The sequence below is a fragment of the Rhineura floridana genome, chromosome 4, assembly GCF_030035675.1.
Source record: "Rhineura floridana isolate rRhiFlo1 chromosome 4, rRhiFlo1.hap2, whole genome shotgun sequence".
NCBI lineage: Eukaryota > Metazoa > Chordata > Lepidosauria > Squamata > Rhineuridae > Rhineura > Rhineura floridana.
Window position 1 is genome coordinate 139736687 of NC_084483.1, and position 21659 is coordinate 139758345.

A 21659-nucleotide genomic window follows, 5' to 3' on the forward strand; every position below is an offset into this window, starting at 1 on the left:
TTACAGCAGAAGATTACTTCCAAATATAAGATCAGATGGGGCAGGAGAACTTTGATTAGAATCAAATTAGATAACGTTTTGTTTTACCAATTTCCCCTAATAATTTCAATTACTACTGTGGACAGTAGCAATTGCCCAATACTGACATTTATTGCATTGTTGCGGATCTGAAATTCATAGCCTGAATTTCTGTTTCTTTTTTGTAGGCCTACCGACAGTGAAAATGATGTTTCAAAGAAAACAACCTCTTCTGCTACTTTGCTTATTCTGTTAATTCTGAACATTGTTTTGCACATTGGAAGGTCTCCTGCAAAAGTTATGCTTCCTTGATTTTCTTGGTGAAATTCTGCCATTTGTATGGATTCTTCAGCAAAAAAATGTTAATTCCACATTTATTTGGCCTTTTCATCTATGATGGTAAGTTGCTTTACTTAACTCAGGGGCATGGGGTTCTCCATTTTAATGTACAGATTCTGGGAATGTTGCCAGTGGACTCCAGATGATGCTCTCTTTTCTGTTCTGAGGATATGAAACACACATTTTTGTTGACACAGTTCTCTTTTAAGCACGTATGCTCAATTTACCCTAAATGACAAGTATAAAAGGATTTAAGACAGATTTCACTGACCTTTTTCCCAAGAAAATAAAGCCATAACATACTGTACAAATATAACTTACAAATTATTTAAATTCAGTCCTCATAGTTTCCATATTAAATCTGTTCATGCCGTCAGATAGATAATTGTCTCATCAGATAGTCAAAATGTTTATTGATAATAGTTATCTGGGTCAATTTTGATTCAGTGAGTTCCTACCTTTTTTAAAAAAAATCATAGTGGTTTTGCTCATTTATGCAGGATTACATAGTCAGGTGTCTTTTTCACATGCACGTTTTTCCATGCAAGTTTAATACTTAGCTGGAGTAGTATGTTGCCCAAGAGAATATAACCAGGAGTAAGAACTTTTGCCATTGCCATTGGGGGAGAGGATTATTTAACATCCACCCACAGCAGTCTCTCAGAATTCAAAATGTATCAACTGGTCCAAAAAGGTTAGCAGTCCCTGTTCTAGGGAGTACCTCATCTCAGGCAAACCCATCACAGCAAAGATGCATCCTGGTTGCTAGGAAAAATGGAAGGGCAAACTACAGATATTCCAAAGACTACTAGAAAATAAGACAAATGGGAAAAGTGCAGTGAAGGGAAGGGGGAAACAGAAGCTCTTTAGGACTCCAGGGATTCATATTGCCTGCTGTCCGACCTACTCAGTAATCAGTCATAGCTCTGACTTCACTTATTGACTAAAAACACTGAGAATTGGGAGCAGACATCATTTCACAGAAGTTGCTTAGGAGAGTGCCTGCACATTTTGCTTCATAACATTTTTTATAGGAGGGCCAGTGGTTTAGGTTTTGTTTACATGAAAGCTTAGAGTCTGGGGCCCCTTCCTGAGGGCACCAGTGAAAGCCTTTGAGGACAACATTACATCCGTGCACGCCAGGTTGATGACCCCTAGAAAACATGTTTAGCTATTGGTTCATTATCTGTGTTGCTGAAGGCTATTGAGATAGATATGCTTACTCACAAAATGAAGAATTGTTTTCTCTAGACCAGCCTTTCCCAGCTTTTGGGTCCCCATATGTTGCTGTACTACAGTTCCCATCATCCCTGACCATTGGCCATGTTGGCTGGGGCAGCTGGGATTTGCAGTAAAATATGTCTTTAGGTTAGATGCATAGCAAAGAAAGAGTTAACTTTCTCTAGAGGGTATTACACACCCTGGGGGAGCTAAACTGATTTAGTTACTGGAGTTAGTGTTGTGTGTGCTGGGTGAGGCCTAGCACAGAACAAGCTCAGATGTTATACGGTTTAAGAATTATTAAATAAAGAAGCTCTATTTCATCCTCTGTCTAATCCTGATCAATATAACATTGTGTCAGAAGTTAAGAATTCCTCATAGTGTGTCCAGAGCAGCAGAGCTCATGGGACAACTGGGGAAAAAACACACACAAAGGAAAGCAATTGCAAAATTTTCCCCACCAGAGGCCTTTGATTTCACCAGGCCTGCAGCATGGCCAGATTGGAAGCAGAGGTTTTCCAGATACCACATTGCTACAAAACTGAATGAAGAGAAAGAAGAAATTCAGGTATGCTCCTTGAGTTATGCCAAGGGCCAGCAAGCAGAGCAGATATTTAAATCATGTGAGTCTGCTGCTGCAGAGAACCAGAATTACTATCTCCTAGTCTTGGGGAAATTTGATGACTATTTTGTGCCAAAGAAAAATCTCATTCATGAGAGGGCATGCTTTCACCAGAGACATCGGAAAGCAGGGAAATCTGCAAAGGCCTACATAAGATGGCTGCATGAGAAAGCTGATGAATGTGCTCAGAGTGAAATGCTCAGAGACCGATTGGTAGTGGGAATTTGGATAAAGACATGTCCCAGAAGCTGCAGATGGAATCCAGTCTCACTTTGGAGAGTGCTGTGGAGATGCTAAGAGAGCTTATAAAAGGCCAGATCCAAGACTAGGGTGCTTTAAAAGGGCTGCAAGAAATAGCCAAGAAACCCCTGCAGAAATGGAAACCCCAAACTCCAAAATACCAGAAACAAATATACAGTTAAACACCTAATGCTCAAATAAAAGCCGCTATATGCACAAGATGTGGGAAAGGACATACACAAAGAGCAGTTCGTCCTGCAAAGGCTGCAGAATGCCACAAATGTAAGAAGATAGGTCATTTTGCCGCTGTGTGCTGCACTAGAATGGTAAGTGAAACTGTGGAGCAGCAGAAAAGTCAAGAACAATTTTTTCTGGGTCCAGTCACATGAGTGGAAAATTCCATAGATCCTTGGGAAGTATTACTACAGATCAGTGGGCCCTTGATAAAGTTTAAAATAGACACTGGTGCCGATGTCAGCATAATTTCTGAGTCTGTTTACAAGTCTTTTTCTAACCCACCTAGTCTCCAGCAAACAATAGCAGTTTTAACTGGTCATGGAGGACAGAATCTAAATTGCATGGGATACTTCATAGCAAGAGTTTGCTATAGAGACAGTGACTATGACTTTAAGGTCTATGTGATCTGTGCAAAGACTAATAACCTCCTAAGCCAAGATATTGCAACTATGATGGGGTTGGTGCAATGTTTAGATGAGCTTTCCACAGAAATTCCCAACACAGTTGGAACTTTGAAGACACCACCAGTACAGATAAGGGTCAAAGAAGGGGCTGTAACTTATTCTATTCACACTGCCAGAACAATATTGGTTCCACTGATACCCAACAAAAATGGCAGAACATGATGAAAGATTGGCCAAAGTCTTAGCAACAGTAAAGGCAGCAGGACTAAGACTCAACAACAGCAAATGCATCTTACTCCAGAAAGACCTTACATATCTTGGACGCTGCACAAATGAGCATGGTGTGAGTCCAGATCCTAAGAAGGTAGAAGCCATTTTTGCAATCAAACCTCCAGACTCCATCACAGCACTGAAAAGATTTTTGGGCATGGTACATTATTTAGGATGATTCTTGCCAAATTTGGCAGAGAAACTACACCCATTAAATACACTTTTGAAAGCAGACAGCACATGGTGCTGGGGTGCAAGCCAAGAAAAGGCTTTCTCAATAGTGAAAAAACTCTTAACAGAGGCTCCAGTACTCATTTACTATGAAGTTAACCAGCAGACTGTAGTGAGTGCTGATGCCAGCAGTTACGGCCTGGAAGGAGTATTACTCCAAAATCATGATGGAGAGTTGAAACCAGTGGCCTATTGCTCAAGAATGCTAACAGAAGCTGAGACCCAATATACTCAGATAGAAAATGAATGTCTAGCTGCTGCTTGGGCTTGTGAAAAATTATCAGATAATCTCTATGGGCTAGAATCATTTACAGTCTGTACAGACCATAAACCCTTGGTACCACTGATAAACTGCAAAGACCTGGATTGAGTACCAATACGATGTCAGCAACTCCTTTTACACATGATGAGGCACAATCCTCAGGCAGAATACAGACAAGGCAACACTCTTGTTGTAGCAGACACACTGTCAAGAAATCCACTGGAAACTCCAGACCCTAAAACAACCCAGTTAGTTGAGGAAATCAAAGTCTATGTAAATCTTCTGCAAACTTCTAAACCAATATCTACCACACTCCTTCAACGCATTCAAGCAGCTACCAGCACTGACCCAGACCTTTAAATGGTGCTGAAATTTGTCAGAACTGGATGGCCATTGTACATGTCTGAAGTGACAACTAACCTTAAACCTTTCTTCGCAGAAAAGGGAAGCCTTACAGAGTTGGAAGAAACAGTCCTATTTGGTGATAGAATTGTCATTCCTGCTACAGTGCGACAGGAAGTATTGGGAAAACTCTGTGAAGGTTGGGAAAACTCCGCAGAGAACATGCAAGAATGACTGTTTGGTGGCCACAAATAGGGCAAGACCTCAAGGCAATAATAGCAAACTGTGAGTTTTGTCAGACAAATAAACCTTCACAATGGAAGGAACCACTTATTTCAACTCCATTGCCAGATAGATGATGGAAGAGAGTGGGAGAAAACATCTGTGAGTTACAAGGACAAAAGTACTTAGTCTCAATAGACTTTCTCCAGATACACAGAGATTGCATACATGCCAGATTCAACAAGCGCTACTGTTATCAGTTGTCTGAAGAATATCTTTGCCAGATGGGGATGCCCAAATGAACAACTAACAGATAATGGTCCGCAATTTGCAGGTAAAGAGTTTACTTTGTTTGCAAAGAAATAAGACTTTTGTCACGTTACAGCCACTGCCCATTACCCACAAGCCAATGGGGAAACAGAGACAGCAGTACAAACAGCAAAGTGAATCTTATGACAGGAAGATCCCTTCCTAGCACTACTAAGCTACAGGACAACATCTATCAACATAACAAAGTGCAGTCCTGCACAACTGATAATGGGAAGACAATTAAGAACACCAATTCCAACCTTAGAAGCAAATTTGTATCCCGATTTGGGAAATGTCAATGTCACAGACAAGGCTAAAAGAAACTACAAATATTACAATGACAAACATTATGGAGTGAAGACACTTCCAAAATTACAACCTGGTTCACAAGTAAGATTGAAACTGCATGACCAGAAAGGATGGTCTGAATCAGCAACAGTCCAGAGCCAAAGTCAGACTCCAAGATCTTATGTTGTCACTACCAACAATGGAACATACCGGAGGAACAGGACACATCTACAGTTGGGTCCCAAACCACAACCAATTTCACAACAAAGTGAGAATTTAGAGGCAGAAATACCAGAAGAGCAGAATTTATTGCCAGAACAATCTCAAAAGACTGAGAACAAAGTACTGACAAATTCCTGTGAGCAAGCATCACCTGCCAAAGACAGCCTATCTCTTGAGAGTCCAAAGAGAGTGACATCCAGAGGAAGAGTAATTCGAAAACCAGAATGCTATAGAGACTAAATGTTATTCTACACAACGTTTGCCGATAGAAAAAAACACAAAATAAGTTAGAACTCAAAGAAAGGGAAATGTAGTGAAATGTGTCTTCAGGTTAGATGCACAGCAAAGAAAGAGTTAATTTCTATAGGGGGTATAACACACCCTGGGGGAGCTAGATTGATTTAGTTACTGGAGTTAGTTAGTCAGTGTTGTGTGTGTTGGGTGAGCCCTAGCACAGAACAAACTCAGATGTTTTACTATTTGAGAATTATTAAATAAAGAAGCTCTATTTCATCCTTGGTCTCATCCTGATCAATATAACAGGATTTGCAGTCTCAGTATCTGGAGGACACTGGATTAAGGAAGGCTGTTTACACCAGTGACACTGCTGTATATCTGAGTGGGAGGCTTGGAGGGTAGCAACTTGAAAACAGGCCTTTTCAGTGGTGCTCCCCAGCTGTAGAATGCTCTCCCCAGGGAGGCATGGCCTTCTCTATCCATCTTTAGACATCAGGCAAAGACCTTCCTTTTCACTGATACCTTTGGTATGCTATCTTAGCCCATTTTGTTTGGTGCTTTAAATTTGTTTTATATTGTATGTTTTTAAAATATGTTGTAAATTGCATAGAGACCACTGGGTATGAGGCGACTAACAAATTAAATAAATTAAAAATACAGGAAGTAGCTACTGCCATATGATTAGGGTTAAAAAACCTAGTGGTTGATCTTTAGAGTTTGGTTACCCTTTCTGCGTTGTATGAGAGGTATTCTGTTCAGATAAATGCTCTGTTGTAGACTCTGCACTGATGGTATGAGATAGTTTCATCTCTAAGGTCCAAGTTCAGTCTTCACACACAGCTACATGCATCTTTCCCTCAAGTTTTATTTTTATCCCAGAGCTATTTCAAAGGTGTGCAAGTTTGAATGCAAAAATGTGGGACTGGGAAAAAGGCTTCTTAATTGTGTCACTTCTTGCATAATGTAGTAGATTTTTGTTTGTTCAGCAAAGTGGGCTTCATACAAGTGGACTTTTGCTTTTTCCTTCTCCTTCAAATAAAACTATCTGGGGCAATTCCTATGTCTTGGAAATTGTTTTTAGGTTCATTTATTACCATGTTTAAAAATAACAGACTTTCATTTTACTATAAGATAGCATCTGTACTGCACGGTAACTATCCTGAATAATAAACACATGAAGGATGAAGTTCTAACTACACAAAGCATAAGGTTTCAACAGAATCATCTTTCTTTGTTGGTGCAGGATTTAGCAAATTACAGTTTTATGAAGGGATTTAAAACTGAGTTTTCAAGAAATGGAGAACGATGACCCATATGTTATAGAATTCTTAGACTGGGTCTTGAGGGGTATCTAGACCAAACTTTCCAAAACTGGTGCTCTCTAGATGTTCTAGATTATAATTCACATCATCTCTGACCACTGGCCGTGGTTTGCCCAAAAACATCTGGAGGGCAACAGCTTCAGGAATGATAATCTCCAAGAAAGATTGATTGATGGCAGTACTGTTGTGTTTCATTGCACTTACTTGGTGTTAAGTAGTGACTTTATGGAATATCCGTAATCCTCACTCAGACCCTTTTCCCCCCTGGATATTCTTGACAACGGAAAGTTGTCACTGGTTTTGATGTAAACTTGAAAAACACAAGTAAATGCTGTTATAATCGGCAAACTCATTTCATCTTGGAAAATACGTTTGTTCTAAACTGGGATTGGAATTTATGGAGATTATTGGCATTGTGAAAATGTGTCTTGACTTTAACAAAAATCATTTTTTGAATTCATGACCTTAGAATACTAAAGGTGCTCCAAAATATTGCAGCAAAGTTATTATATGTTTGGAATATTTTTTTGGCCAGCTGTCCTGTGCCAGCTAAGATGTTTTGTAAGGCTTGTTTTCACGTATCCATTTCCTTATGGGCTAGTAATAATAACTGTGTTCAAGATAAACATCCATCAAATCAAGTAGCCACATTCTGCTAAGGCAGTCTTACACTTAATTAATCTTGTTTGCATTGTGAGTTCCATTCCATATATAGTATACACTTTTTCACCGTTTAGAAACTTCTGTCATTTAACTGTCAAGTATTGAGGTTATAGCTTTTATGGGGTTTAACCCCTATTTTAATTGTTTTTATAATGTATTTATTCTCTTAATTATTACTGATTTTATAATTGCCTCTTGGCAGGACGTCCCACAGGATCAAATTTTATTCCTCTTAGTAGAGAAAATTACTTGCCATGAAGTAAGGCATTTCTAGAACACGAAACAATGAATAATGTAGCTTTGCTGCTGTTTAGCCTTGTAAATGTGGCAAAAAAACAAATAACCCACACCCAAACCTGAAAAGTAAACATTCATAGTGTTCAAAATGATATAGATGTGGAAGAGAACAATGTATTGCTAGACACCATTAAATGTTATGTGCAAAAGCTACCACAATCTGTGCAGCATTTGGGATTGCAGTGGAAGTGCTAGTGGCAAACTGGGAGCTGCATTTTCCCACAATGTGGTTTGAAAGCTGGAAAAATTAGATTTCCTGGGATGGGGGAAGGATATATTTGGGTCCTGAAATAATTAGCACATTAACTGTGGGAATACTGTTAGCAGCAACTGAGTACATGTGGTCAGAACATGAAGCTCACATAAAGGTGCTATCTCTCATCTTAACCTACCTTACAGGGTTGTTGTAAGGATAACATGGGGGAAGGGAATACCATGTATGCCAAGCTGAAATCCTTGGGTCAAGAATGGGATAAAATGTAATACATAAAATAATAAATAGTAGTTAATCAATGTATATTTCCTGTGCAGTAAATGTCTGGGAAAATACTGCAACAGTATATGTTCTTAAGAAAATGGATCATGTTTAAAAATTTGGATAAACCATTTTATTTAGTCCTGATTTTCATCCTAGTCCAGGGTGCTGCCTCCAATGCTTTTCTTCAAGGAGCTAAACAGGAATAAATTGCTGAGTTCCACAGCAAGTATTCTCTTTCGGTGTCCCAAACAACAATGGAGATAACTTACAAATGGGCCAGTTGGCTCCTTTTCCCAAGCACTTTGGACTTTCTCTCTTTCCTGTGTGTCATTAATTAGAAATCCCTAATTTCTTTTCCCAAACTATTTTTGTAACCAGGCAGCCCAACTACCTTAGTTTTCATGTGTTATTAATTTATGTGTTATTAATTTAAAACATTTATATACAACCTTCAATTAGTGTTTTCAAGGTGATTTAATAACACTATAAAAACAAGCAAGACAACAGTAAACACATTACAAAACTTCAAATTTGTAGAATTGCTACATTATCCTGTAAGTGGGATAGAACTCACTTTATTATTAAACTTGGATGTAAGAGGTAAAAATAAGAAGAAACTAGTTTGAGTCTTACTGATTTCCCCCCCCCCCCAGAAAATTTCCATCTCTTACTCAGCACACCTATTAGAATTTCTAATATGTTCAACTTACAGACTCGTTGCACATGGCCAATTGTTTTCTGGCCAAGAATTAACTGGTCTCTGGAAGTCCATTAGTACTGTTCATTAATCAGTTGGTTGACCAATTTAGTGGAATGAGGCACTCCAGTGCCCACAGGAAGAGATCATTCTGTACCACCTTTCTTTGCTGGCGAACAGAGCAGAGAATAAAGTCCAGGAAACACATTTCATTCCCCTGTTGGGCAGCAAGAGAATGAATAGCATGGAAGCTTGCTTTTCCAGAATCTATTTTGTGCTGCTCTTAATTGCATTATCGGATTTATATACCTGATATGTTTAAACCCAGCTTTCTCTTGTCGAGTGGGTTATACAATATTTTGAAAATAATGTTTTGAATAAAAGAAGTAAAGGTGCCCATTGACTCTGCCCTGCACAAACAATATAACTTGCAGGTAACTCAAGCTCTCTTTTTTATCCATTAAAATAAAACTATTTCAATCTTCTCTAATACCATCTTCTCTAATACAGCTTTAAATGCAGCTATTTACATGTTTTTGATATCTTCTATTTGCATAGCAGGTAACATTAATATGTAATGAAAAGAAAGTTTAGCTCATAAAAGTAGCCAAAAGTATCAGAACGGAAAGCATGATTTAATTTGAGTATTTTGGCAGAATGAGTTTGAAGACCAATGAGGAGATTGAGCCATTTAGAAGACATTGAATTATTTCTTTTCATTGAGGTGCAAAATATAGACTCTAGTTTACCTTTTATTGTGATAATTAAGCAAGTCACCCAAATATGTTCTAAGCTGCTACTTTTTCTTCCTCTTCCTCCTTTCAAGAATTCCAGTTTCTTTCCAGGTTCCCAACCAAAGTACACAGTGGACATTGGGTGCTTACATTTGGGTGTCCTACATAGCATAGAGGAGTAAAGGTGGCCAAAGCAAGAGTTTAAAAACAGAATCTGAATAATCTTTGAACTTTTACATCCAAAATGCTCATAGATGAATCTGACATGCATAAAAAAGAAGTTGCCATGAGGAACTTGGTCATTTGTGAATGATTTCTTCAGGACAGATTCTGTTCCAATATAATTTAGTGCCAAACTTAACAGTTCTGAATAATATGCTTTGGAAATTGATGTCCACAGTTACTTAATAGCAAACACTGTTAAGTTCTTATCATGCATGTAGAGATTTAGTAGTATCAGACTAGGAATGGGAATGTTCAAATCCCCACTTTATTGTTTATGCGTTGTTCTAATTAGCAACTTGTGCAAATCGTTGTACATGATTTGACTTTCCACATTATTTGCCCCTGATGAAGGCAGGAGTTTTTCCAGCGGAAACGCGTTGGGCATACCTTTTCAAAATAGTTTTACAATAAACCTCCAGACTTTGATTCACCCACATTTGCCTCTTGACATCCTGGTTTCTCTCCCCCTTTTTCCTGCAAATCCCCACTCAGCCATGAGGCTCACACAGTGACTTTGGTCAGTCACTTCTTCTTGGCCTAAATCTAACTCACAGACTTGCTTTGAGGATAAAAATGGAGGGGGTGGATGTATGGAATCATAGAATAGTAGAGTTGGAAGGGGCCTACAAGGCCATCAAATCCAACCCCTGCTCAATGCAGGAATCCATGTCACCTTGATCTCCTTGGATAACACAGTAAATAAAACAGACTTATGGTACTCTATTATTCTTGGATATGATCACCTGAAATCTATTGTTTTTACATTTTAGTTCTACAATAGTTATAAATTTTATAAATTTTAGGGAAAGTGATTGATAGGGTTGTGGTGCAGCAATTGCAAGTACTCTTGGATGAAACAGATTATCTTGATCCATTCCAATCTGGGTCCAGGCCTGGTTATGGGACTGAATCAACCATGGTCACCCTGATGGATGACCTTTATCGGGAGAAGGACAGGGGGAGTGTGATCCTGTTATTCTTACTTGATCTCTCATCAGCTTTTGATACCATTGATCATGGTATCCTTCTGAAGTTGACTTAGCGAGATGGATATCGGCAGCACTGTTTTACAGTGGTTCTGATCCTGATCCGATCTCCAGGGTCACTTTCAGAGAATAGGACTGGGTGATTGTCTTTGGTCCTGTGGGGTGCCACAGGGTACTGTCTTGTCCTCAATGCTGTCTGTCTATATGAAGCTATTGGGAGCAGTCTTCAAGAGATGTGGGGTGAGGTGTCAGCAGTACTACTGATAATACCCAGCTCTCTTTCTCTGTAACTTCTGAAGCGGGAGAGGCTGTGCAAGCACTGGACCAGTGCCTGGACTTGATGGTAGGCTGGATGAGGGCCAATAAACTGAGTCTGAATCCCAGCATGGCAGAGGCGCTGTGGTTGGTGGTTTCCATGTTTGGATAATTGGTCTATTGCCTGCTTTGGATGGGGTCATACCCCCTCTGAAAGAGCAGGTTTGTAATCTGGGGGTGCTCCTCAGTCCATGTTTGTCTATAGAGGCCCAGGTATCCTCAGTGGCTAGGAGTGCCTTTAATCAGCTTTGGCTGGTAAAACAGCTGTGGCCATTTCTGGGCTGGGATAGCCTGACCACTGTTGTCCATGCATTGGTAACCTCCAGGCTGGATTACTGTAATGCGCTCTGTGTGGAGCTGCCCTTGAGATTGGTCCGGAAGATGCAGCTGGTGCAAAATGCAGTGGCACAACTGCTTACTGGGGCAGGGTATTATCAACATGTCACCCTGCTGCTGAAAGAATTGCACTGGCTGTCCATTAGCTACTGGGCCAAGTTCCAGGTTCTGGCTTTGGTGTACAAAGCCCTGTACAGCTTGGCATCAGGATACCTGAAAGATCATCTTACCCCCTATATACACGGTTGATCACTGTGCTCTGCAGGTGAGGGCCTCCTGCAGATACCATTTATTAGGAGGTCCATTCTGCACACTATAGGAAGTGGACCTTCAGTGTTGTAGCACCAACACTTTGAAATTCCCTCCCATTAAATAGGTGCCATCTCTGTTATCTTTTCAGCACCTACTGAAGACCTTCATCTTTCAACAAATCTTTTAAGTAGAGACTGTATCCCAGGCTGCATCTGTGTTGGAATTGCTTTTTAAGATGTTTTTAAAGCTTTTTTAAAAAAGATGTTTTAAAGATGTTTTGTTTTAATATGTTTTAAAGTCTTTTTTTTTTTAGAGATGTTTTAGAGTGCTTTTACTGTTTTTGTTTGCCACCCTGGGTTCCTTCTAGGAGAAAGGGCAGGATATAAATTTAATAAATACCAAATAGCTTTTTGCATTGCTGATCTTTCCCTTTATACCCTTATCTTTTCTGAAGTCCGGGTAAGAGTTTGGTCGTGAAGGCGTTATTTAGACATCATAGATTAGACCTTGCCTGAGCCTCTAGATTAGGGGTGGGGAATCTTTTTCAGCCCAACAGCCACATTTCCTTCTGAGTAGTCTTCTAAGGGCCGCATTGTCCCATTTGGAGCCAAGGAACACCAGTACACGGTTCAGTAAGGTTTTCTCTTTTTATTAAAGTTACATCAATCTTAAAAGACTTTCGACTCATTCAACCAACTACAGTAGGGCCCCGCTTCTTGGTGCCCTGCTTTTCGGCGTTCCGCTAATACGGCACCAGCGGGGCAATCAGCTGGAAGGGGAGCTGGAGCTCCCCGCTCTCCAGCTGATCTCGCCGGAGGAGGGAAAGATCAGCTGTAGAGAGCTACAGCTGATCTCCTCCTCTTCTGGTGCAATCAGACTCTCACACTCGATCTGATCTTGCTGGAGGAAGATCAGCTGTAGCGCTCTACAGCTGATCTTCTCCTCCTCCGGCACGATCAGCTGGTTAGGTTCCAGACCCCTGTGCTACAGCTGATCTGCTTTTCGGCATTTTTTGGTTTTTGGCAGGGGTCTGGAACCTAACTTGCCGTAAGAGTGGGGCCCCCTACTGTACACTTTCTAGGAACTATTTCTCTGAGTGGCACTGACTAAGCTTCCCTCTGGTCACAGTCATCTCAGCACCCCCTCCTTGTCACCACCCACTTAAGTAGGTTTCTCTTTCGTACACATATGTTTGCTCCTTTGAACTGCCATCCATTGCTTGTTGCGCTTCTGGATTCTGTAAGAGCAGGGGGAGAGGGGTTGGACCTCGACTTCCCCCTCTGACTGAGGGGGGCTGGTAGCCTAGGCAGGAGTGGGCAGAGCTTGGAAAAGTTACTTTTTTGAACTACAACTCCCATCAGCCCCAGCCAGCATGGCCACTGGATTGGGCTGATGGGAGTTGTAGTTCAAAAAAGTAACTTTTCCAAGCTCTGGGAGTGGGAATCTGCTGGGTCCCTGGCTGGGAATCTACCAGTTGGTCAGGTGGTTCCTGCACCACTGGAGAAGGAGGCATGCTCTTGGCAGCAACCTCTGACAGCTCTCTCTGTGCTTCCAAGGGGAGAGTGGGAAGTTGGGGACGCTGCAAGCCCTCCTCCCTCAAACCCTCAGTCAAGTCCTCAAAGTCAGAGTCCTCCTTCATGCCCTGGGTCACAACACACATCCCAGTGGTGGGTGGAGCCAGATGTATAAGTGGACAGAACAATAGATGGGAATTTTACCTATGTACGGTACCTTAGTTTCTCTACACTCACACATCTCTCTGTAATCTCCATCCACGAGAGCAAGAGGCATTATCAGAGTTCAAGTACCCATTCCAACCAGGCAAAAACACTCAAGAAGGGGCAGGGGTTTGTGGCCTAGGGAAAGTCAGACAGAGAGAGACAGAGATGCCTAGAGGGATGCATTTGGTCCCCATCCATGAGATTTCCAATCTTTGCTGTAGATAGACTCTTCATTATTGCAGAAGCCTTAAGTCTGGTATAACATCAGGGATGGCTTTTTTTGTGGGTGAGCTGGGTGGTCGCCCAAGGTGCCAAGGTGAGCTGCTGTGTGGTTTTGAATGTACTTTCTACAGTGAGCAAGGCTGGCAAAAAGCAAGTGTCTGTAACCTTTTTTTCAAAGTTCTACTGGTTGCTTGGGTATTAACAGCAAAAATGATCTTCCTTCAATTAGCTTTAAAGTATTATTTGTTTTTCAATTTCCACTTTGATGTCATTTGCACTAGGTAACAATCCATGGAGTGAGTGAGTGATCACCACCTAAGATTTCTGGGCAAGGTGCCACACTGGAGAGTAATTTTCTGAGGCAGTGACCACAGGGAAAGGCATAGGAGTGGTGTTATGCCAGGCCTGAAAGGAGGAATCCTGAGTGAATGAGTAGTGGAGAAGGCTGGCAGCAGGCCACGGCTAGAAGACCTGTTAGACTGAGTTCCAGGAAGCAGAAAGAAGTTCTGCCAGAAGGGGTTTGGAATTTGGAGGAAGTACTCAGGAGAAGCACAACCTGATCCTATTCTCTTTTCACCATGTAAGAAAAAATGAAGCACATCTATCATTCTGCTTGATCCTAGGGCAAGGAGGAGATGCAAGTGAGAATTATTGCATGTAGTACGTGCATAGAGTAATTGTCACATGTGGCCCCCAGCTTTATACCCCCATGCAAGAGTCCTTGTAGGGAAAGGCAGCAGGGTCCCAAATGTCACTCCTGCACCAGATCCCATAAACCCTCTGGATGGCCTTGCAAAGCTGACCCACGGGGACTGGGGAAGACATTCCTTATCTAGGGTGCTTTTTATCCTAGGGCCAGCCCTGTATAACATATCTGTTCTCAGCCCCCACTCAGGACTGCTACATGGATTACAGGTAAGATAGGCTGAAATAAAATAAGGAGAGTTGAGTGCCCCTAAACTGACAATAGACATACACAGTTCCCTAGCTTAGGCCTCTGGGTGTTTAGAGAAATCTGTCTGCCTTTGACACTGTGTGTGTTTTGTGAGAAACTACAGCTGAACACTTGTGTAGCCAGGCTGCCTCATAAACTGTCAGAAGTGGCTGTCAGAAAGAGGTGGGTGTATAAGTCTCCGGTCTCCTCCTCCAAAGAGATGAGGGGTTTTGCAAAGGAAGGAACAATTAATTGTTTTAAAAGGAATTTAATAACCATTGTTATAAGTTAATATGGAATAAGTTAATATTATTTGTCAGTATGGTGATTTTTTCATATTAGTATTTTATTATTGGTAATAAAACAGCATAAAATATTTGGAAGTTGTGCTTCCTCTGCACATGTCTTTGTGGAAATCTATTTTGTCAAGTCAGTTCCATGGCATTTCACCTTCTTCATCTGTAAAGACTATGTGACAGATCTGTGAACCTGCAACTCTAGCTTTTATGATTAACCAGGCAACTGCAAATTTTAATGTGTCTTAATAGCCCACTATTATTTGTGGTAGTCATGAAGCCCTTCCTTCCCCAAGTCGTGTAGACCAGAAGACTTGTAGGAGAGACAGGATCTTATTTCCTTGCCTGAGGAGTTCTGAGAAGGCACAAAATGGAATGAGTATCTCCTGCCTCTCCCCCTTTCAATGGTGCATGTGGAAGCACTAGGGAAGGAGGGGGGATTGCAAGAGGGATTCACAACAACGCTTCTTAACCTCTCCAAAGTGCTGCAGGAGATGAAACAATACCTTGTTTGCCATAGATGGCTTGCATATTGCTTCTCCTTTCTGAAAAACCAATGTCCAGGGACCCATTTTCTGCCTCACATTCTCTGAAATTCACAGATAACTTGGAGGGGAGAGGGGAGTGCTTGCTACTGCTAAGACAGCAAGGGCATTTGTGAATCCCTCCCATCAACCTCTTTCATATTTTAGAAAAAAATCATCCTGATTGCATCGTATCTGATTGCATTGTAAGATTCAGTGCTCTGTAGGCAGCTATTAGGGTTTTGGTTCTTTTGCACAGTCTACATATTTGCACAGCATTTTTCTGGTTTTACTCTTGGTTTCCCTCTATTTCTGTCCTTTTTTTTCTATTCTCCTTTTCCGTTCCCTCTCAGAATAGTGAATGTAGGTATTTAAGGCAATTCATACTCAAATTCAAGTTAATAGCTATATGTTCTTAATAATCAAATGTGGATTATCAAGTTAATGGTTTTATCCATGAAGCAACCTTAAGAAGTCATTTCAGTCAGAATATTGCTGAGAGAGAATCTGCCACTAATCTTTTTCTCTGGCATTAAAAATAACGAACACAATTTTTATGTCTTTGCTTTAGACAGTTCTGGCACTTGAAGTTGTGTAGCTTTCATATTCTGGAATGGGAAAAATAATTATATAGCTATACAAAGCACTGATACTTAGATCTTTTTTTTATCATGAGCCCCCACTCTACCTTCTTGATCTTCTCTCAGACAGTACCAGGCAACTGTTTGTAGAGTGCAGAGAGAGCTATGTTTGCAAATATCTTCATACGTAACTGTGTTCATGTTGTTGCTGTTCTAGAGGAAAAGGGCAAAGAAGTGCTAAGGATTACTTGAGTATAAGTACTGTCCTTCACTTCACCACCATTAAGCTTATTTTTATATCTTGTGCCAGACATGTGCAAAGTTTTGGTCCTTCTGTATTCAGGAGTGGCTTGTATGGTGGGGTGGAGTTGCAGCAAAAATTTCCTGTCAGCTATCACTTACTGCAACGGAGGGGTAGGGGTGAGGTGGTAGCAAGGTTGGGGCTGTGCAGTGCATTGGTGGATTGGTCAACAGTTTGGTGTCTCTAGTTAATTGGAAGGTGTGCATAATATTGATCTGCAACAATGAGAATTTAGAGAATAATAATTTCTTATACTCTGCCTGTCCAAATTTGCAGTACTGCCATGATGGTAAAGCTTGTTTTTTCCCCAAGCTTTGCCCTGTTTTTTTCATTCCCTACCAACTGGGCATAGATAAATCTCTCAGTTTCAGTTTCTCGCTTTTTGAATCATAAGTTTGCTTCCTCTCATTTCCACATGCATTTGCAATTTTTTAAAAAAAGAGTTCACATGAAAATCCATAATTTTTGTTGCATTTTTGCAAGAAATTTTCACTTATTAGACTGCACCTGTTTTCACCAATATACACATTTTGCATGCACTGTCTCCAATATGCACCTTTATATATGCATTCTTTGCTTGGGGAACTCCATTGTAAAATTCAGAAAACTTGCAGATTTTGAAGGAAATCTGTATTTTGGTTTGTGTATTGCTTCTGAATTTGTAAGTTCACTCTAAAATGTGAACCAAATGAATTTCTCCTCCATTCCTACAACAACTTAATCACACATGGGTATGCACAGGCAGCATAAAAGGGTTTTGCAAGGAATGAAGTTTGTACATGCGCCTTTTATCCAAATCTACTCCTCCATGTAAATTACTTGTGCTCCAGAGTATGAGTTACATACATGGGAGAGAGAGAGAGACAGAGAGAGAGAGAGACAGAGAAAGGGATGGATGAGAATATGGGAAGTTTGCATAATGTCTCATTCCATGCAGTGCTCCCCTCATGCTGCCTGCCTGTGTGTTTGCACTAGAGTGGAGAACAGGAAAATAGGGCTGCTCTGCATTAGCACTCAATAAATTAAGCCTTTAAAGTGTAATTGATATATATCTGTAGCAGAAAGAAAAAATGAGTCACCCAGCAATGCTGCTATTTCTAATAATTGTATTTAAATATTTGTAGAGGTGTGCCATAGAATGGTAAACCACAAGAATAACCCCTGCAGTGAGACAGCTAATGGCTGATTACAAAAAAGAAGGGAAATGTGCTTCACCTTTTAACCTCCAATGTTGGGATTTTGACAAATGAGTGGGGGAACCCATCTGTCAGTCATGTGGTGTCCTAATGATTTCAAATGATTGACAGCTGGGTTGCCCCACCACCTGTCACAGTTGGCCTGTGGGTTGGCCAAAAATGTTCTGTACCCCTGTGCTGAGGGACACCTACCACAGAAACAGTACAAAGTAGGGGGGGAACAGTCAGCAAGGCAAATCAGCAGATAGGCAAAAAAAAGTCCTACTCAACCTCAAAAGGCGACTCAAAAGGGTGTCACAAACAGTTCAGAAAGCTGTTTTCATCCTCAGGCAGATTAGGCTGAGAGATGGTGAATAGCCCATGGCTACTTTATAGCACATTTCCATTTTAAAAAATTAATTAAAATGATTTACATGCAGGCAAAGTGTATGAAGTAGATCCACATAATATATTTAAAGCACATCCAACTCACATTGAAAGCACATGACTTCACCTAGAGAATCATGGGAAGTGTAGTTTTGCCCTCACAGTTATTGTTCCCACCACCCTTAACAAACTACAGTTCCGATGATTCTGTGGTGGGATTCATGTGCTTCAAATGTGTTGAATGTGCTTTAAATGAATGATGTGGATCTGCCCTAGGTATGCTGTGCATTCATTAGTGAATTGAAAAGAATTATTTTAAAAGATAGTTTTTTAAACAGGGGAAGGGCTGTAACTCAGTGGCAGGGCATATGCTTTGCATGCAAAGTTCCAAAATTCAATTTCTGGAAAAGACTTGCCTTGAATCCTGGAGAGCCAATGCTAGTCCATGTCATCAGTACTGAGCTAGATGGTATCAAATGGCCTGAGTCGGTATAAGACAGATTCTTTTGTTCCTAAAAGTAGAAAGAGACCCAAGGGCCACAGTGACTCCAAAATTTATTGATGTATTTTATTTACAACATTTATATACCGCTTTATTGTAAAAAATATCTCAAAGCGGTTTACAGATGGAATTAAAACAATACAGTTAACAAAAACAGTTAAAGACAGATATTTAAAAACATTCAAAATAACAAAGCCAACAATGAGTTAAAAACAGATAAAAAACACAATAGCTTCTACCTGCCTGGGTAGGCTTGCCTAAACAAGAATGCTTTTAGCAGGTGCCAAAATGAGTACAATGAAGCACCTGCCTAATGTAAATAGGTAGGGAGTTCGAAAGCGTAGGTACTGCCACACTTAAGGATTGATTTGTTACAAGAGTAGAACAAGTACTATGTAGCACCCGTAGCATGGAAAGCACATGTGCTGATAGGGTCTCACTCTTGTCAGCAATCGTGTGACAGCATTCTGCACTAACTGCAGTCCCCAAGTCAGGTTGTGCTGCATGGGGATTTCTGTGACCTTGGCTGACTAGCTGCTGGGATTTTTTTAGTTTTGGTTAGGAATCCTGACTGGTTGTGGAATGCTGAGTTTGCTGCCTTACTCATAGGAATTTTGTTGTTGTTGGAATGGTATTGCATTTAGGAAATCATCACTGTCTTTTGTTTTTTCTGTTTGCATTTCATTTACCCTTAACCTCACTCCCTTACATCCATAGAAGCAACAAGAGTGGTTCCATGCGCTCAGCTCAACCCCCTTAAACCCACTGATGATGCACCTTGTTGGTAGCATGTTGGTTTGTTTCTTGCCCAATAGTGGTAAAAGAGAATTCACATACTAGGAAGCGTGGCTGCAATTATTGTTGTTCCCAAACTGCTGCCTGTGAAGGTAGACCAAACCATGTGTGTTTTGTCTCTGTCAGTTATTATTAGTTGAAATTGGGTTGGCTGTCAAAGTGAGTTTATAGCAGCCCACAGAGTAGACAGAAAAAGGGTAATGCATCTTCTTACTTTTACTCATTAGTCAGACCTCTTTCAGAAGTGAAGTGCCAAATCTGTAAAGGAATTTGGAGCAGCCATGTTAAAAGGGGCAGGGCATTGCAGGCAGGGGGTGCCAACCCTGCTTGGATATAGATATCTTTGCAGAGGATCCCTAGTCAGGCTTTACCAACAACACAATCCAAACCATTTCTACTCAGAAGTAAATCCTATTGAGTTCTATTGGGCTCAGTAAGTGTGTTTAGAATTACAGCCTTTAGGGGCATCCATCTTTACTCCTGAGTGCTCCTATCTAACATCTCCACAACACTAGGCTCCTTTCTTCCTACAATTGCCTTCTGGTGACTAGGCTGGCCTGAGGGCACATAAATCCTTCTTGCCAGAATCAAGTAGGTTAGATTAAATGTTCCCTACCAAGCCTCTGTCTTTTAGCTAAGATTTCTATCTTAATTTCCAATCAGAGAAATGTTTTTGTTTGAATTGTATGCTCCAAGCAACTATGGTTGATGCTTAATATATCAGGCTTAATGTCATCACTAGCGCCCACCCCTGTGACATCACTAAGGTCCGCCCCGTGACATCACTAGGGCCCACCCCTGAATTCTCAGGCTTTGGGATGCTTGTGACCTGGCAACCCTAGACAAAACCCATATAAACAATATTATTATGAATGCAGTCCCTGAAGCATCTTGAAGGCAGACACAGCTTTAGGTAATGACATACTTGATTAGAATATTTAAATTAGTTCACTCTTTACGAGAATTACAAAAAAAGGATATAAAGAATATTTAGGGGATCACAACCCTACATCCTGATCTTTGCATAAAAATAGCAAGTAATACAAGAGATACTTAAGTTTTAGTTTAAAGAAAATAAGAACATATTTCTAAGAAATCTTAGTAATATTTTCAAATTCCTGTAACTCTGGGGAAAGGTAGGATGCATGTAGCTGTTTTACCAATCTTTGTGGTTGGTAAATCTCCTCAAATTTTCCAGCTGATAGAGGGCTTTTTAACCTCATTTTGAGCTTGGGGAGAGGGCTTACCTCTTGCTGCCCATAGACCCATGACCAAATGAGATTTCTTAGAATGCTTCTTCTTCTGATATGTAGTAGGTAATGCTAGGATATTTACAGACTCCCATTATAGTCATAGAATTGTAGAGTCCAAAGGGGCCTATAATGCCACCAACTCCAACCCCTTGCTCAGTGCAGGAATCTGTCCTGCTCAGAGTGCGAGACATGAGACTGGAATTAATTCTTGTTTTATTAGAGCAGTGGTTCTCAAACTTTTTTGGTTCGCGGCGCACTGTAAAACATATACAAATTTTCTGGCGCACTTTGTGTACAAAATTAAATATATATTTTGAATTTTAAAATTGTGTTTTAAATTGTTTTTAAAATATGTTTTTAAATTGTGTATTTGTTTTAATGTTTTTGATTGCTGTAAACCGCCCAGAGAGCTTCAGCTATGGGGCGGTATACAAGTACAATAATAAATAAATAAATAAATATTAATATATTTTAAACTATGAATAAAAATAAAAAATAGAAAACTATTACTTACCCTATACAAATGGGTTTCTTCTCATTTTTAAAATATACTTTCATAATATTTGAGGCAGACCTAGCCACCTCTTAGGGCGCACCAGTGTACCTGGGCGCACCATTTGAGAATCACTGTATTAGAGTAATGGTTACATCAAAGGCAGTGCGCTTCATAGACTTAGTTATGCTAACTCACTACTATCCCTAACTAAGCTACCTAGGCATACTCTGCAGTGTGTGAAGAAAGTTGACTCAGCACCCCAATCAGGGGGGTGCCACCTTAAGTAGGGAAGGTCTTTGCTGATAATATCTGACTCCTCCGAAGTTCCACCTTCTGGCCGACCCGCTTCTCATGGCATCTTGCACAGGGCGAGGGGGGGTGAGCCTCCGCCAGCTCATCTGATAGTACAGGCTTGATAGGTGGCGGCTTGGCTTCAGTAGGTGGGAAAGCATTTGAAGTGGGGTGGAGTTGGCGCACATGCCAGGTCATCCCCCAACAGCTCTATTGGGGGAACTGCAGGTGCAGTGAGGTCAGCTTTGGCAGGAGAACTGTCTGTGGGAACAGGCAGGCTGTCAACTACACCCCCTCCCTCATTGTCCTCGAAAGTCTCTACACCCTCTCCCCCATAGCCCTCGAAAACATCATCTGCCTCTGATTCCTCTTCCTGCTCTAACTGGGGAAGCTGGGGCTTGACCTAGTCCCC

The 21659-nt window shown here is 40.8% G+C and overlaps 1 protein-coding gene across 2 annotated transcripts in view; it reads left to right on the forward strand.

The window, feature by feature from the left end:
• CHRM3 (cholinergic receptor muscarinic 3) overlaps window positions 1-21659 on the forward strand; it is a 418667-nt gene that overhangs the window by 83616 nt on the left and 313392 nt on the right. For both annotated transcript variants that reach the window (XR_009762570.1, XM_061626389.1), the window contains exon 2: window positions 207-417. The gene's annotated coding sequence lies outside the window, so the exon portion shown is untranslated. The remainder of the gene's footprint in view (window positions 1-206; window positions 418-21659) is intronic.